This window comes from Neophocaena asiaeorientalis, unplaced genomic scaffold (genome assembly GCF_003031525.2).
Source record: "Neophocaena asiaeorientalis asiaeorientalis breed wild unplaced genomic scaffold, Neophocaena_asiaeorientalis_V1.1 scaffold78, whole genome shotgun sequence".
In the NCBI taxonomy this organism is placed as follows: domain Eukaryota; kingdom Metazoa; phylum Chordata; class Mammalia; order Artiodactyla; family Phocoenidae; genus Neophocaena; species Neophocaena asiaeorientalis.
The window spans coordinates 18,951,527-18,956,279 of record NW_020175018.1 but is presented as its reverse complement, the minus strand read 5'-3'; positions in this window follow the sequence as shown (position 1 = coordinate 18,956,279).

Here is a 4,753-nt window from a genome sequence, read left to right as displayed (position 1 = left end):
GGGGGGGTGGCAGACTGATGCTGGGAGGGCCTGTGCGGGCGGGCGGGCGGTGTGCCAGGCGCCCCCGTACAGGCGCATCCATGGTCCGATGCAGAAGAGGCCCCGGGAGGGTGCTCGGGCATGGCCACCACAGCCAGGAAGTCAGCTCGTCCTCCTAAGAGACAGCAAGTATGCCAACCTGGCCGTGTGCAGGCTCCCAGGAGCCCAGGGCGGGCAGAGTTCCCCACCTCTGGCTGGTCCAACGGTGGTCACCTGCCGCCCTGACGCAGGTGACCCGGAGCCCCGGGGCAGGCACAGGCTGAAAAGGGTGGGTACTGCCACCCGTGCGGACTGGCCAGCTGATGGGAGCAGCCTGGGCCAGAGGGGGCAGGGCATAAGCCAGGACCCCCCAAGGGCCCCGAATGACGGGTGGCCCAGGTGGACGCTGGGGCAGGCCCTGAGCCCAGGGCAGGCAGGTGCCAGCTCTGTGGGTCCCGTAAGATGCAGGACCTTCCTCAGCCTCCCCAGTACAGGGAGGGCCATGGAAGTGGGGCGAGCATCCCGGGAAGGGGGGACGTGCGGGCTGGAGGGCTGTGTGGTCAGAGTGGGTGGGGCCTGGGGCAGCCGCCCCGCCCTCCGCCAGCTTGTCCCTCTGGACACTGCAGTTCACCCCAGCCACCCGTGGTTGGAGAGTGTCTTCTTCAGACAGAAGCCCCGGAGTCCAAAGCCAGTGTCTGACCCTTGTTCATTACCCGAGGGGACCAGGACAGTGCTCCATTCTGCTTCCTTAGACACCAGCGACCAGTCCTGGCTGACACGCTGCATGCACGTTCATACAGAATCAATCAGTGCAGGCTAGGTGGCCCCGGGAGTAGGCACATCCCCGAGCTGAGGGGCCCCCGAGGCTGGGCAGGGCTGTGGGCCCTTCCTTCCTGGTGGGTGCGGAAGGAGCCGGCCGTCCTGCAGTGGAGGCCACCTCCCCAGGCGGTGAGTGGTAACCTTCCTGCCCTCACTGGGGTCAGGAGCCAGGCAGCGGCTGGCCAAGGCCGAGATGGGGAGGTGGACGGTGTGGCCCAGGGCCGGGCCCAGCCAGGTGTGCGGGGAGCTCCCACACACAACCTGGGCCCTGCTGGTAGGAATGTTGCCGCCCACTCTGACCACCGGCTGCTCTTGTGAGGGGATTCACCTGACCAGAGAACGGGTTTCCAGTTCCTTCCGGTGTGTGCCAGCGCCCTCTCCCCTCCCCCCACCGTGCTGCCACCTTGGCTGGCGACACTGGGCCTCCCTCCAGCCCGGAGCACCCCTGTCCCTTCTGTCCCATGAGCCCGGGGGCCCCCTGGCCCCACCGCTCAGCTCTGGCTCCTCCAGGCCTGGGCTGCTGCCTGGATGCCCACCTGTGGAGTTTGCTTTGCAGAACCGAGAGGGCCTCTGCCGCCTGTGGCTGTGGGCAGCCCTTGGATGATAGAAATCTGGCTTTTAAGTGGGAATTCGTCGTTTACCACAGCACGGTGACATAATGGTAACACGAATTATTGGTATGATTTTCAAATTGTACTGCGATGACCCTGTTTCCCCAGCTCCCTCAATGCCTAACAGTGCCCCGTGAACACGACTGTCCTAGTCCACAGCCTGGGCTGACTTGGCCCGCGCTCGATCCCCACCCGTGTCCCGAGCAGACGGGTCACCGAGGTGCACTTCGGAGCGGCTGCAGCCATTTTTGACCCACCACCCTCCTCTTGCCATGCGGCTGGCCGGTGCGTCCCAAGTCCTGTGTGTGCGTGTGTACGTGCCTGTGTGTGTCCTCAGTTTCAAGTCCTACCCTGTTCACCCAGGCTCTGAGCAGGGCAGGTGGACGGGTCCCGGCCCTGCCACCCTCTGCGCCCAGGGCTCCCTCTAGGTGCTCTTGGAGAGCGCTGGGGGGCTCGGGCCCCCGGGAATGGGAGGCCCCCCTGATGGCCATTATCCACGTGCTCCTGCCTGGAAGACAGTGGGCTGTACTCAGCTGGGAGGCTAGTGTCCTGGCTCCGTTTGCTTTTCCTGCTTGGGGTCAGCTGGTCACTGTTGTCGGAGCCCATTCACGTGGGGAAGGGCCTTGCGCCCTACCCCTGGGGAGTCTGGACTCAGAGCCCGAGCAGACGGGGCTGCTGGACACGGCTCTTCCCAGTGGGGCGGGGGGAGGGCCCTGGGGAGTGCAGCCCGAGGCCAGCATGTCCTCCCGGGGCGGGGGCCGCAGAACACGGTGCAGCGGGCTCTGACGTCCCCTGCGACCCAGTCCGGCCTGCGGCCGAGCTCTCCTGGCTCCCTTCTCCAGGGAGGTGCCGGAAGCCAGGGCTGGGGACTGCAGGCCCTGCTGGGGCGTGCAGATTGGATGGCTCTGGTCTTGACCTCAGAGACGCGTCCCGAGGGGACAGCCTGTAGAAGGACCTTCTCAAGGGGACCTGGCACTCTGCACACAGTGGTCGAACGAATGAGCGAGTGAGTGAATGGGGTTGTCCTGTCTCGGCCCTTTCAGGACAGAATATCGCAGACCTGGTGGCTCGTAAACAGCAAACATCTGTTCTCACACTTGTGGGGTTGGAAGTCCAAGGTCCTGGAGTGGGCAGAGTCGATGTCTGATGAGGGCAGCTTCCCAGATCACAGACACCGTCTTCTCTGAGCCCTCACGTGGTGGAAGGGGCGAGAGTCTCTGAGGCCTCTTTTTTTTTTGGCGGTATGTGGGCCTCTCACTGCTGTGGCCTCTCCCGTTGCGGAGCACAGGCTCCGGACGCGCAGGCTCAGCGGCCATGGCTCACGGGCCCAGCTGCTCCACGGCATGTAGGATCTTCCCGGACCGGGGCACGAACCCGTTTCCCCTGCATAGGCAGGCAGACTCTCAACCACTGCACCACCAGGGAAGTCCAAGTCCTCTTTTATAAGGTCGCTACACTAATCCCATTCTTGAGGGTGGAACCCTCATGACCTAGTCATCTCACCAAGGGCTCACCTCCTAATACCATCACCTGGGGTCTAGGATTTAACGTATGAACCTGGGGGACACACACACACTCAGACCATAGGTGCCCCTGCATCCCCAGGGATCGCACTCAGTAGGCCCTCTGCTTTCTCAACGACGGTGTCCAGGGTCACTCAAGGCCTCTGTAAGCTGGGTCTCAGGGGCGGGATGTCTCCCTCCAGAAATGCCCACGGGCATGGGTGCTTGCATTTTGCTGAGTTACTCCTGGAGAGGCGGCCCCACTGTTTAGGACCTGGCCCCCGGAAGTCCTTCTGCTTGTCTCACCTGGGTGTCTCTAGCTGCAGTGGCTGAAGCCTTTCCCAAGTCCTGTCTGCATCCTGTCCTTCTCCTCCCCGGGGAGCTTGTGCCCAGCTCTCACCTGCATCCCGTGGAGGCACTGACTGCCCCCCAAGCTGCCGTGCCCACCCTGGCATGCCTCCGCGCCAGACCCTGCTGTCCCTCCCGGGAGGAGGTGAGTCACGGCAGCCGCCTGGCCCTCAGCCTTCCCGGGAGCAGGAGCGGCAGCTGCTCAACAGCTGCACTAAACGTTAGAGGGAAATTGAGGACAAAAGAGGAAGAAGATTGGAGCGTCCGATTTAAACCGAGGGGAGGCGTCCAGGAACCAAAACGGTGCTGCCCTAATTCACGTGCAGAGAGAGCCACGGGTCTGCGGCTTCTAACGAGAAACCAAATTACTCACCCAGTTTCCTTCTGTGCAAGGGACCCAAACTCGCCTGCCCAGGAGCCTCAGCCGGCCCGGGGCACCGCAGTCCCCTCACTCTGGCCGGTGCACCTGCCCTGCAGGCCCGGTTGAGGCCTGGAGGGGATGGGGAAGGGGCCAGAGGCACTTGTGCAGACAGGTGCCCCACCCGCAGCTGCAGCTCCAGCCCAAGGCCACGCGGGGTCTGGGAGGCAGTGCCTCACCCTAGCAGTCCCGGACTCCTGCGCCCCAGCCGTGGGTGCGCTCTTGGACAAGGCTCCCAGCTGGAGAAGACGGCCCAGTAGAAGCAGAGGCTGACCCCAGAGAAGGGCTTTCGGGGAGGAGTCTGGGGCCAGGTGAGCAAGTCTTAATCCCCAGAGTAGCCTTCGGCAACGAGGACCCCACCCTCAGTGGGACCGCCAGGCCCGGCTGCTGGGGGCTGATCTGTAAGACAGCAAGAGGGCAGGAGGTGGGCCTCTGGATCCCCCTCCCCAACAGGGACCCAGTCCTGAGCTGCAGGCTTGACTTCACGCCTGCTGGCTTTGTCCACCCCGCCGGGCCCTGACTCAGCCTCCGGGCTGGAGTGGGGTCTGTGTGCTGACACCGGGTCACTGCCAGGAAAACCCAGCCTACCGGGTCCCTGCCAGGGGTGTTTAGGAATCCCCGGTTCTCCGAAGCCAATCTGTGCCTCCATCACAGACCCATGCTGGAGCCACAAGTAGGACCTGAAAGGGGTGGGCATTCCTGCCCGGTCTGTAAAGGGAATTAACAGAAGGAAATGAATGCCGCTCTGCCTGGGGTTTGAAAGGGCAGTGGATTACGTGATAGACAAACAGTACTCAACCCAGTGCCCGCTCGGTCCTTCAGCTGTGAGTAAAATGCCCGGGGCAGGGGTCCCTCCCACTGTGGAGACTAAAGAGGAGGGAGCTTGGTAGGCTGTCAAGGAGAGAGGCACCACCTCCAGGTGTCGGCACCCCTGCAGCCTGCCTGGGGCCAGGCTACCCCCGACCCAGTGGCTTGCTCAGGTCGGGGCAGGGGTGAGAGGAGCAGGCAGGGCCCCAAGGACACAGGGTGAGGAGGCC